We start from the raw sequence: 14676 nt of genomic DNA on the forward strand, positions 1-14676 counted from the left end.
TCATGATTATGATGATTTTCTTTGGGCTATGTAAATCTTTCATACATCCTGCATATTTCTTATAAATATTTATGATGATGATGTTTATACAACTGCATACACCCCCATATACTCAGTTCCTTTCCATGGTACTAACCCACATCTTCGGATGTGGGCTGCATTTTCTCGGAATATAGGTTCAGGTGCTCAGTTCCAGGTTTGACAGTGATTCTTCGGGCACGCTGTTCTACATTCTCTGTTGTGGTGAGTCCTCATGTTCTGAGGAGATGATGTCTGATATTGGTTTCACGGAATCATTTATATTTGATAACTGAGTATGAGTCAGTTGGGGCATGTCTCAATGGCTCGCTGGTTTTATTGATTTTCTTAGAGGATTGTCAGACTAGTATAGATGTTGGGAGTTGACTAATAAGTCGTATTTTGTTATCTTTCTGAAATTTTTTTATTCTTGGACGATGATTACTCTGTTCATATTTGAGGGTTATTTATGGAAACACCATTGATTTGTGTTGAACTGAATGAAAATGGCTCAAAGGGTTAGATTGGGGTTACTCGTAGCCTCAACCACCGTGTGATGCTTCGGAACCCATTTTCTGGGTCGTTACAGAGGACTTTTGTCGTGGTGTGAGGATTTTGGCCCGAGATATGCTCTGAACCACACGCGTGATGCTTTTCATTTTTATGAATGACAAATCTGTCAGAACATGCATACTTTACCACTTTCACCCATCACTTGCAGTTCGGATTATCACATTTGAATCAAAAGATACTTCTCGAATTAATCACCTTCTTTAATCTGAAATATTTTTTCAAGCAAGAAATAAACAAAGTGGTAGATAGTTCATTCTTAACCTTGAATGACATTCCAAAAAAACAACTGGTCCCGTTATCTTGAAGATTTCCAGACTGTGTCGATTATGAAGAACTGCCCATCATATTGGTCGCATCAACGGGCATAGGTGTTTGATCACCATCTGGAATATTCATGTCTAGATCATCCAACCTATCATGAAAAATGTCTTGTTATTCTTCTTCTTCTATATTCTGGTTCTCATTCTCTCTCAATTTTTCAACCGTATGCACCCTTAACATTGACCTTGATAAATCTCTAAGATAAGCATGCAACCCAACCTGATCGGTTATCTTCAAAGGCAGTACACTCTGATTTTTAAAGGAGCTATGCATGTAGCTGATGACGAGTTCTTCCGATTGACATTTCAGTCCACAATAACTGATGATTAAGTTCACAAAATCATTATAAGAAATATCACTTTAGACTGTCATAGCTATCGTCTCTAGCATTTCACCCTCGCTCCAATGCCATACATATCGATTGCTCTTCTCGATCTATTGACCATGACAATCCACCACTATTGTTATTGATTCCTCCATTAGTGGTACCTAAACAAAGTTATTTGTTAAAAAAGTTAATAGTGATTTCATAGTGTCGTAAATGAATCCCAACAGATGTGTAATCAGTCTCAACAAATTACTTACCTGTTGGGATTCATGTTACACTTCTGAAGTTGATTTCAATAGAAGAGTCATCTATTGTAACAGGTGAATCATATGTTGCAATAGACTATATATCTGTTGGGATTGATATTATAGTACCAAGGCACCTTTGAAGCAATTCCAATAGATGAGTGACATGTTGCAACAGATAATTAACTTGTTGTGACAGATGACTTAGCTGCTGTAATAGACGATGATCTATTGGAATCGAGGTCAGGTTCTATCGCAACAGGTTACTAATATATTACAACAAATATTTACCATCTGTTGAAAAGTTCAGGTTATGTTGCAATAGGTTAATAATCTATTGAAACAGATATTTACCCTGTTGTAACAGACAACACTTCTGTTGATAACTAGTTCAGGTACTGTTGCAATAGGTTAATAATCTGTTGCAACAGATATTTATCACATTGCACCAGATAACTAATCTATTTAAATAGATAAATTATCTATTGAAATAGATGACCCATTTGTTCGATTCATGTTATGGCTAAATAAATCCAACATATCAGTCTTCCATTGAAACAGATGTCTTATCTGTCACAACAGATGATTTATCTATTTAAATAGATGGCTCTTCTGTGGGATTCATGATCGAGTTCTATCTATTGTTGGAAAAATAGCACAATAGCAGTTACCCAGATGACAAATTCAACTAAAAATCATAATTTGACTTACCAAAGTCTCCTATGAAGTAATGCCAAAGTGAAAAGTGATGTACAAAACAAAATTTGACCTAAGAAATTGATCAAATAGCTACAGTAGCGGTAACAACAACAACAACAACGCCAATTGTCAACAAGAAGAAGATAAAAATGATCATGAAGTAGAAGATGATGATAATGAAGCAGAAGATGATGAATAAAGCAATAGCAATAATGAACAATAAAAATTGCTAAGAGAGAGAAAACAACAATGGATGAGAAGAGAGAGAAAGACGTTTTTTTCTGTTGTTTCCCATTATATTAGGTAAACATTTGGATCAAAGTGTAAATTTAAAAACTTCTGGGCTATTCTCAAACTTACCCAACTTTCTTAATCCATAATAAAGTAATTGTCACATCCACTCAATAATTAAGACTTGTGTCACCTACACTTCATTTTAAAACTCTTTTGTCACCTACAGCCCAAACCTCAAAGAAGGTTGCCTCAAGAATTGTAGTAGGGGATCGCAAATTATGAGCTGCAAAAATTGACAAATGCAAGATCATAAGCAACCTTTTTTAGGGCTTTAGAAGAGACATTAAATTTGATCTTTGTTTGGACTTGATTAAAGAGGAAAACTTTTGTTGTATTCTTTTTCTCAAATTAAGCACTTAATTTATTTTTTAATGAAGCGTGAATTTAAGAAATATAAAGAGATTTTTGGATATTATGATCTTAAATTAAAGATGTGTGTAGTCTTTTAAATCTTTTGATATTAAACTTATCATTTAAATTAAAAAATATCTAATAATCCGCTGTCGTAGGATAAGTTTTACTATAAGTACTTTAAAACATCTTCTTAATAGGAGTATATATATAAATTTGTATAGAACCTCTAAAACCCATTCAATTGTTCTACCTATTATAAAATATGAAAACTATATGAATTCCACATGAATAAAAACACTTAGAATTATCTCATACTATAAGAAAAAGAGTTAAATACTTGCAAGTCACATATATTTTGATCATGAAGTACAAGGATTCTTGCTACAATATCTTACAATGAAAGTACAATACACTATCTATTTGATTGTTTTAATAAGCACAACACTTACTATATGTACTTATATGGTTCATAAGATAAGTATTTCTCTTTTTTGTTTTTTTTTTCTTTTATTTGATGTTTATTTATTTTATTTGTTAATTGCTATTTTTAAATAATTTTATCCTATTACATACAATTTTATTAATTAATACAAGACACACATGAAAAGCTCTACACTTGACTAGTTGGGTATAATAGCCCCTAGAGCTTCATTACATTGGACTTCCCTTTACTACATTGGATATAAGTTTTTTATCCTCCTCCAACTATCTTTGAAGGGCGTTGGTGGCCTTTTCAGAACCACCAAACTATTTCAATGTCAAAGACTAAGGGATCATGAAGCCTAGACACTTTTCTCTCAACTAGTGATCAAGTTGCATGTAGTTTTGAGACTTTGTCCGTGGTTGATCCACTCATAATTTATATTATGATAAACCAGAACTTAATGCAAACAAACAACTACTGTTCTTCCCCCTTGTGGAAGAAAGACAGTTAAACAAATTAGTATTTTTTTTTCTTAAAATATCTATCTAATTATTTTGTATATATATTTGGACGAACAATATTTATGTGTGTATGTACATCTCAGTTTCCTACAAGCATAATCTTATTTTAATCACAAATTAATAGTAAGCTGATGTTACACAAAGATCATAAAAGAGTTTAAAGACTTTTTGATTAATAAATGTTTCATTTATGTCATTACGATCACGTATGCAATTCACTTTCAGTGTTGAAATAAAAGAATGAACTAATGAAGAGTTACAAAATGCCATCTCTATGGATTGGAAGACATATTAATAGCAACAAATTAAATTACTATATGATCTTGTCCTTCTTTACCTTCTAAGGACTAATGTAGTCAATTTTATGAAAAGAGCATGCACAATTTTGAGCACCAATATCATCTGCAACACAAGGAGGCTCGGCTTTTCCATCTTCTTACCATAGTTTTCTTTGTTGCACTAGTTCAGTGAAGAAATTGTTAAGCATTTCTGGGGTAATGCCTGGCATCACGGTAACATGTGCCATATATTTGACACATGAAAGTTGCCAATGACGGACAAACTGATGGTCACGAGGCCTTTCAAGTACAACTATGATGCTAAGCTCATTTAGCATGACACTTATATCCCTGCTTGTTGAAGATGATCTTTCAAATATTTGGCATTGTCGAGGCATCTTTTGACATCTTTCTGTAGGCCAATTTGACCTTTTGCGCTCAAACTATACCATAAGAAAATTGGAGTGTAAACCGTTACAACTACCAGAAATAGTGGCATCTACAGAAGCAATGTACTCCACATTTCTTGAGACATTATTGATGTATCTTTTTCTTGTTATTTGGACTCTACAAGCCATTGGGCATCCTTAAAACTTGTGACCAGAAATTGTGACCCTTCCAATTGGCTTTTTGAAACTAATCATCTATTCAAATTGTATAAAGAATAATTAGAATGTTTCTATGTGGATTTTAAGAGTTATATAAGACCACATAATGCTGCATCATAGTGGATGCAAAATATATCTTGTGACATAGCCACAATACACTCAAGAATAACATCAATGTTATCAATAGCTCCTTTGAAGGTAGTACCTACAACGAAAAGAATCATTATAAGAGAAAAGTTGAAGAGGAATAAGTACATAAAAGAAAAAAGAAAAATGATAGAGGTTAGAGTAACCATATATATACCAATCATGACATTTATAATGGCTGGTTTATCCTTATTTTGAAACAATTTTTCTCTTAAATCAGAATAAGTCATCTCTCCATTTGCTGATGTGTTGATCGTTTCAAAATCCAGTCTGTACATTCATGCAGCTTTGGTGATTGAGGAGTGAGTCTTTTGACGCACATAATATCCCATCAGGAAGCATCTCTCTCTTGCATAAATAATGGATACAAAATTTAATACACTTAAATGGGGCTTTGGGCTATAAGTGACAAAAGAGTTTTAAAATAAGGTATAGGTGACACAAGTTTAATTATTAGGTAGAGGTGACAATTACTTTATTATGAATTAAAGAAGTTGGGGAAGTTTGAACATATCCCAAAAGTTTTTTTAAATTTACACTTTGATCCAAATGTTAGCCTATATAACGAAAAATGGACGCTCTCTTCTCACCCATTGTTGTTGATAGCGCTCAACTTACACCTCAAATAAGTGCAAGGCGGTCGTCGTCAACATATTTAACCAACTTCAGAGTCGGGGTCGAATCCATAGGGAACAACGTGAGTGACGATTAAACTAGTTCGAAACTATAGCTACAAGTTAAATTCAAATAAATAATAAGAAAAGACAAAATAGGGGTTTTTATCAATCAAACAAATTTTAACGTTTCAACTTATTTTAGAACTCAAAACTTAGATTTGAATATTTCGAATCAATGATATAGAGAAACTAGGGTTGTGATCACTATGACTATTAATCTCCATTGAATAATAATTGTTCATGATTCTCGTGATAAGTGGGAACATCAGATTATCCCTGCCGATGATACTATACGACTTATCTCTCGACCTCACCAGATAATTTATTATCTAATTTTGTCTAACTTAGATAACATATCTATTTTCAACCGGATGTTATCTCAGGTAGATTGATCCAGTTACGGCATCAATCATTAAACAGAAGGTTTGTAGCTTCTTAGTCCCTGTTGATAATTCATGACCTCTAGTTTATTTCTCTATTATAAGAAAATAAAACCTAAGGCATAACCTAATGTTTGCAGCCAATAGATTCAAGTTAAAACAACAGAATTTTAAGACGTTCCCACAATCACTCAAACCCTAATCCAACTATTAAATCAATGAAATAATAATCATAGATCCCACAACCCTAGTTGTGGGTTTTAGTTGCTCATAAGATAGAAAGAGATAACAAAGATTAAATTCATAAATTAAAGCAAGTGAACTTACAAAAGATGAAATTCTAAGTTGTTTCTCCTTCAAGTACAATAAGAATTTCCCACAACTAAATCAAAGGATAGAAAATTGAATTCTAAGTTCAGAGAGCCAAAAACAAGTGAACTCCTCTTTTACTAAGTTACAAGATGTCAAAAGATGCTTCCGAAGTTGTGAATGAAACCCTAAAAGATGCTATTTATACTAAAGCCTAATTAAGGTAATAAAATAACAAAATCACAGTTGGTCTCGAATTTAGGTGACGGTATATTGGTGTTGATCGTCAGGCTTCTGACGGCGTCTCAGATATGTCTTCAGAAGTCGTGCCTTCTTAACCTATTCTACCTCACTCTGACGATGTCCTCAAATGGATTACCAGAGGAGTGACGGCGTGTAGCAAATGTCGTCAGAACTTCAGCTTATTTCACCATGTTTTGTCCCACTTGACGGCATCTTCTGACGGCTTACCACACTTGTGATGACATATTGAGAATGTCGTCACCTTCATCCAACAACTCTTTTTCACTGTTCTTCCTAATGCCTTTTTCTAGTAGCTTACCACATCTCTAACAAATTGCAAGAAATGACGTCAGACTTATATCAACTCACTTGTACTAGATTTTACTTATTTTGTTCATCTTTCCTATGCTTTCCTCCCATCCTTGCTACAACTACAATATCACAAGAAAATGATAAAAAATAACCAAAAGTTGCTTAAGACTTTGCAGTTATTTAGAGGTAAAAGCCTCAAATGTGTTTGCATTTGCTCACACATCAACATCCTCAACTTAAAACAATTGTTTGTCATCAAGCAACTATATAACACCATACTACGATGCTTAATCAAGAGACACATAAGATACCTATCACAGTTGATTATCAAGTTTAGCTCAAAACTCATGCCACTCTCCACGTTCAATTCAATTGTGCATATCCATGAAGATTAACAATGTGACCCAAAGAAATCAAGATATGGCATCAATTCAGCAACAACAACCGTACATGTACCAATATTACACTATCCAAACAAGTTAACAGCTAGCAATGCAACTGATGTGCCCTTATAACAAAGAAGTCCATCCTGACTCATATATGAACTCAAGCATGTCAATGCGGGGACGGTCAAGAGACACTCACTCTTAGAAAGCAATCCATGTCAAATACCATACGCTTGCCCTTATTTTCATTACCAAGATGTCCAGACAGGTAAGTTAGGATCACTATAGGTCTTTTCTTTGGCTTGTAATGTAGACTAAGGGTTGGTATGATATTCAATGGAATTTAGAGTGACTAAGCCTCCTTGGCACTACCTTAAGTTTGAGGGTTCACTTATTAACCTTTTTCATTTTTTTCTCCTTTTCTTGATTACACATTATTCCAGATGGATGTGGCTTTTCTTTTTCATTCTTTTTCTTTTCTTATTCTTCTTCCACACCATCGAGCTTTTTATTTTTTTTCACTTATTCTTTTTCTTTTATTCTACCTTTCTTCAGACTCAATTTACATGACGCACCCGTATGATAGCCACCCTCAACTTAGGTTGTTTACCTAAGTCTAGGTGCACAGTGTCCAAGGAGGATCAGGGATCAAGAGATATCATGCATACAAGGAAGGTCAGTTAGGCAAAAAGTGACTTAAAAATCAAAACGGTCTATGATCCTTTCCTAACCCCTATCTTTCAACCAAGGTAAGACTAACTGGGTAAGTTCTGGATTTAACACACAAAGGGAACTAAGTAGTATCTCTCACACACATGGCACAAAGGTGCATCACAAGATACTATCTATTCGGTTCATGCGATTGTTTAACAGTGGATATCATGTCACTAGTACTAATACCATAACAAAATGTACAGTGGTCACATATAAATATATATCACACAGTTATAAAATAGACTAATGGAGAGGTATTTATCAGTCTCAAAAATCAACAAAAATATTTCAACTTCTCTAGATACTTATTTCTCTCCAGTTAACCACAACACATCACAGAACAAACACAGTACGCCTAAACATGACGGCTCTACTAGGAACAAGGCTCTAGGGAAAAGAGACACGACAAAAAAAACCACAGGAGGACATCAACACCCACAAGTAGCCCCACCCTCAACTTAATATCATGCATTGTTCCCAATACATCAAATCAAAACAAGAGACTTAGAAACATACCTGTGGCACCATGGGTGCAAATATATTATGTCAATCACATAATCCGAATACAAATAAAAAATTACCTTGGGTTGCCTCCCTAGAAGCGCCTAGTTTAACGTCACGGCATGACCTAAATCAGATTCTTCCTCCATCTTGAAGATATGAATTTCACCCCCAACTTAGAGTCCATCTTCTTGCCTCACTCATAGAAAGGTGGTACAAAGATTGAGAAGCTGAGTAATGAATGATGCATGGTAAACAACTTGACCTTAAAGTGAGGTGTATTTTTATGTTGTTTATCAAGTGTAAAATAAAGAATATAGGATTCTTGTTCCTCATCTTCATAGTTTTCCACTAGTTTAGATGATTCCACAGACAAGATATTATCTAAACATAATGTGGAAAAATGCTTCGAGTGTGGCCCAACAAATCCTACTTCAAAATTTACACCATCCTCTACACACTCACTTTTATTCATCTTCTCAACATTTTTACTTTTAATTAGGCTAGAGTCTTCATAGGAGATTGACTTGGCTTCTTCTTTTGCCTCTAGCACCATTCCCTCAATCTTGGAATCATCCCTCATGGTTGGCTCGGTTGGTTGGGAAATCTTCAAGGGTTGATCAACATTAAGCTCATCATCACTATAGGAATCTTTCTCTTTATTCTCACACTCTTCCATTATTTTAAATGATTCCACAGACAAGATATCATCTAAACATAATGTAGAAAAGTGTTTTGGATGATTGACCTTGATATCCATCTCTTCTATCCTTCCTCTTCCCTCATTAAATGCCCTAATGTCTTGATGTATGTCACATATGGTATCATTCGTTGTGTCCATACGATCGAACATTAGTTAAAGAATAGCTTCAATATCACCCTTTCCAATGATTCATTCTTCCTTTCTTAACCATAAGACCTGTCATACTCATAAGAAGAACTAGAACCTGGATTAGCGCAATAGGGGGAAGGGGCATTTGGGAAATCACTCCAATGTCCATTTTGACCACCACATAAAGAACAATTATACTCCCAGTAGGATGGATATACTGCACACATCTCTCTCCGGGGAGCATATCTATAATCTTTCCAAAAGTGGGGTCCATCACAATATGGACATGGATCTTCCAGATAAGATTTCCAACCATCAAAATTACATTCATTCCATGATGCCATAGTAAGAAATAAACAAAAATAAAGAAAATCTACCTAACACGAGAAAAAAGGAAATCACAACAAATATTTACAAGTTTGAATTCAAGCAAGTAAGTTAAAATTCTAAATTAACTCAATACGCCAAATTGTTCCCCGGCAACAGCGCCTTTTTTTATAATGCTCAACTTACACCTCAAATAAGTGCAAGGCAGTCACCGTCAATATATTTAACCAACTTCAGAGTCGGGGTCGAATCCATAGGGAACAATGTGAGTGACGATTAAACTAGTTCGAAACTATAGCTACAAGTTAAATTCAAATAAATAATAAGAAATGACAAAATAGGGGTTTTTATCAATCAACCAAATTTTAACGTTTCAACTTATTTTAGAACTCAAAACTTAGATTTCAATATTTTGAATCAATGATATAGAGAAACTAGGGTTGTGATCACTATGACTATTAATCTCCATTGAATAATAATTGTTCATGATTCTCGTGATAGGTGGGAATATCAGATTATCCCTGCCGATGATACTATCTGACTTATCTCTTGACCTCACCAGATAATTTATTATCTAATTCTCTCGAACTTAGATAACATATCTATTTCCAACTGGAAGTTATCTCAGGTAGATTGATACAGTTATGGCATCAATTATTAAATAGAAGGTTGGTAGCTTCTGAGTCCCTGTTGATAATTCACAACCTCTAGTCTATTTCTCCGTTAAAAGCAGATAAAACCTAAGGCATAACCTAATGTTTGCAACCAATAGATTCAAGTTCAAACAACAGAATTTCAAGACGTTCCCACAATCACTCAAACCCTAATCCAACTATTAAATCAATGAAATAATAATCAGAGATCCCACAACCCTAGTTGTGGGTTTTAGTTGCTCATAAGATAGAAAGAGATAACAAAGATTAAATTCATAACTTAAATCAAGTGAACTTACAAAAGATGAAATTCAAAGTTGTTTCTCCTTCAAGTACAATAAGAATTTCCCACAACTAAATCAAACGATGGCAAATTAAATTCTAAGTTAAGAGAGTCAAAAATAAGTGAACTCCCCTTTTACTAAGTTACAAGATATCAAAAGTTGCTTCCAAAGTTGTGAATGAAACCCAAAAAGATGCTATTTATACTAAAGACTAATTAAGGTAATAAAATAACAAAATCACAACTGGGCTCAGATTTAGGTGACGACATATTGGTGTTGATAGTCAAGCTTCTGAATGCGTCTCAGATATGTCTTCAGAAGTCGTGCCTTCTTAACCTGTTCTGCCTCACTCTAATGATTTCCTCTGACGACTTACCAAAGTAGTGACGGCGTGTAGCAAAAGTCATCAGACCTTGAGCTTATTTCACCATGTTCTGTCCCACTTGACGGCATCTTCTGACGGCTTACCACACTTGTGATGACATATTAAGAATGTCGTCACCTTCATCCAGCAACTCTTCTTTACTATTTTTCCTAATTCCTTTTTCTGGTAGTTTACCACATCTCTGACGGCTTGCAAGAAATTCCATCAGACTCATATCAGCTCAGTTGTACCAGATTTTACTTATTTTGTTCATCTTTTCTATGTTTTCCTCCATCCTTGCTACAACTACAATATCATAAGAAAGCAATAAAAAATAACCAAAAATTGCTTAAAACTTTACAATTATTTAAAGTTAAAAGCTTCAAATATGTTATCATCTGCTCACATATCAGTTGTTTTCTCTCTCTTAGTAATTTTTGTTGTTCATTGTTACTGTTGCTTCATTCATCATGTTCTGTTTCATTATCATCATCTTCTACTTCACTCTCATCTTTATCTCCTTCTTGTTGACCATTTGTTGTTTTTGTTGTTACCGCTACTATTGCTATTTGATCAATTTCTTAGGTCAAATTTTATTTCGAACATCACTTTCCACTTTGACATTACTTCATAGGAGACCTTAGTAAGTCAAATTATGATTTTTAGTTGAATTTGTCATCTGGGTAATTGCTATTGTGTTGTTGTTTTCTAACAATGGATAGAACCCAATCATGAATCCAACATAAGATCCATCTATTTAAATAGATAAATCATCTGTTGCGATAGATGAGACATATGTTTCAATGAAAGATTGATATATTGGATTCATGTCTAAGAAGATGGGTCATCTATTACAACATTTGACATATCTGTTACAACAAATTAGTTATCTTGTGACATGATAAATATATGTTTCAATAGATTAGTAACATGTTACAACAGAACCTAAATACGATTCCAACAGAAGTGTTTTCTGTTGCAACAAGGTAAATATCTATTACAACAGATTACTAGCCTGTTGCAACAGGTAAGTCATCTGTCGCAACATATTAATTATCTATTGCAATATGTCACCCATCTATTAGAATCAACTTCAAAGGTGATTTAGTACTAACATCAATCCCAATAGGAATTTTATCTGTTGTAATAGATATTTAGGAGCATAACATGAATCCTAATAGGTAAGTAATCTGTTGCGACAGATAACACATCAGTTGGGATTAACGACACTATGAAATCACTACAAATTTTTTTTAACAAATGACTTTATTTAGGTACCACTAATAGAGGGATCAATAACAATAGGGGTGGATTGTCATGGTCAATGGGTCGAGAAAAGCAATTGATATATATGGCATTAGAAGGTGGAGGAAATGCTAGAGACGATAGCTATGACAGTCCAAAGTGATGTTTCGTGTGATGATTTTGTGAACTTAATCATCATCTTTTGTGGACTTAATTGTTAACCGAAAGAACTCGCCATCATCTACATGTATAGCTTCTTTGAAAATCATAGGGTACTGCTTTTTAAGATAACTGATCAAGTTCGGTTGCATGCTTATTTAAGTGATTCAACCAGGCCGGTGTTAAGGGTGTACATGGTTGAAAATATGAGAGAGAATGAGAACCAGAATGTAGAAAAGAATAAAAAGAAGACTTCCTTGATAATAGGTTGGATGATATAGACATGAATAATCCAGATGATGATCAAACACCTACATCCGTTGATGAGACCAATATTATGTGTAGTGTTACTCAATCGACACAGTCTGGAAATCTTCAAGACGATGGGATCGGATTTTTTATTAGAATTTCATTCAAGGACAAGAATGAACTATCTAATACTTTGTTTATTTTTTTGCTTGAAAAAAGATTTCATAATAAAGAAGGTGATTAATTCGAGCAGTGTCTTTTGCTTCGAATGTGCTAACTCGAATCGTAAATGGTGGTTGAGAGCTGTGAAGTATGAAAGTTCTGACAGATTCGTCATTCATAAACATGAAAAGCATCACACATGTGGTTCGAGCACATCTCAGGCCAAAATCCTCAAGCTACGGCAAAGGTCCTCGGTGAATATTTCGGGAGTAGTTTCCTCGATCGGAAAGGCCCTTCAACAAGGGTTGTGGCCAATTAACTCCTTACAGATTTAGGTATCCTGGTAAGTTATTGGAAGGTATATACGGCCATGGGGATTTCCAAGGACCTGGTTAGGGGGACACTCGAGAATGGGTATGAAGTCCCGGATGCTTACCATTACATGATTGAGTCCACAAATCCTAGAAGTAAGACGACATTGCATCTGGATGAAAATGGAAGGTTCAAGTTCTGTTTTGTATCCTATGGTGCTTGGATTCAAGGTTTTCAATATTTGAGAAAAGGCATAGCCGTCGATGGTACCTTCTGGAGCAGCAGTTATAACGGAGTTCTTCTAGCAATGGAGGCACAGGATGCGGAGAATCACATTTTTCCCATCGCTTTTTGTGTCGCAGACAAGGAATGTGATGCGTTTTATGGAATTTATTTTGAAAAACCGTGATGCTACATTGAAGATACCAAAGAGTTATGTTTTGTATCAGATAGGCATACAAGTATTCCAAAGATGGGTTCACTTTACTTGACTTTAGCTTACTGTGGTTGTTACATCAGGCATCTTGGAGAGAACATTCAAAACAACTATCACAATGAAAGGGTCGTCACCCTTTTTTATAGAGTAGCTAAAGCTTATAGTAGAGAGGAGTTTTTAGACCATTTCAATCAAATAACAGATGTGAATCCCAAGGTAGTAGAATTTCTCGCACGTGTCAGTTTCAAGAGATGGAGTTGGGCATTCTGTCCAGTAAATAAGTAATTCTTATGAATTTAATGTCTTGTTTGATTTACAAGTTTAGTATGATATCGTACTAAGTGATTCTTTTCTATAAGTACAATATTATGACATCAAACATAGATGAATCGGTGAATTCATTGTTTGGTGATGAAAGAGAATTTTCCATCAAGGCTATGTTTGAAAATATAAGCGAGAAGTATAGTGATTTTTTAACGAAAGGCATGTGTACTTCAAGTGCCCAGAAAAAAACCTGATTTGTTCTCGAAATCAAAAAAAAAATATCAACAGATATCAGTTTGGGGAATAGGTTATTCTCTCATAAAGTAGTAGATTATAAATTCCATATCACCGGTCCTGGTGATGCTGCACGATCAATCTTCAAATAAGATCTTGTACGTGTACAGTTTTTGACTTGAACAAAATACCTTGTCTTTATGCTATGGCAGCGTTTCAAGCTCAATACAGTCATAAATATGGACCTAAAGTTTATGAGCACTCCTCTCCATATTAGTCAGTGGAAAAATATAAAATGGCATATAGTGGACATATTACTTTGGTGCCTCCTGAAGAATCTTGGGTTGTTCCAGCAGAGCTTATGGGGAGATTAATACCTCCTCCATATATTAACCCGAGCACTATTAAATTAGGAAAAAGTCATATAAGAGGAGGAGTGGAATTGGAGAATCATTTTCATCAAGAAGAAACAAGTGATCCATATGTAATTGTGCTGGCCACAAAAGAACTACATGCCCGAATCGTAATCAACCTTGGTCGTTGTAATTGCAGAAACTTGTGTTGTTATTTGTTTGGTTGTTGTGGACTTTTATATATTTAACCCATTGTTGTGAAGCTAATGTTATCATTTATTATATATAAAATATATTTTTTAATAACTTGTGCATCAATAAAAAGAGGCAAAACATGAACAAAATAATACAGCAGACCACAATTATTCTCAATAGTTGCACAAACAACTGGAATGTTTTTCTCCAACAGATGACAAATTTGTTGAAATAAATGGATAATTTGTTGATAGAAACCCAACAGATAACTAATC

At 34.4% G+C, this 14676-nt stretch overlaps 1 pseudogene; it reads right to left on the minus strand.

Moving 5' to 3' along the window:
- Positions 1–4117: 4117 nt before the first annotated feature.
- The window catches only part of LOC107879201, a 113429-nt pseudogene continuing 102870 nt past the window's right edge, over positions 4118–14676 (minus strand).

The sequence above is a fragment of the Capsicum annuum genome, chromosome 8 (assembly GCF_002878395.1).
Source record: "Capsicum annuum cultivar UCD-10X-F1 chromosome 8, UCD10Xv1.1, whole genome shotgun sequence".
Taxonomy (NCBI): Eukaryota; Viridiplantae; Streptophyta; class Magnoliopsida; order Solanales; family Solanaceae; genus Capsicum; species Capsicum annuum.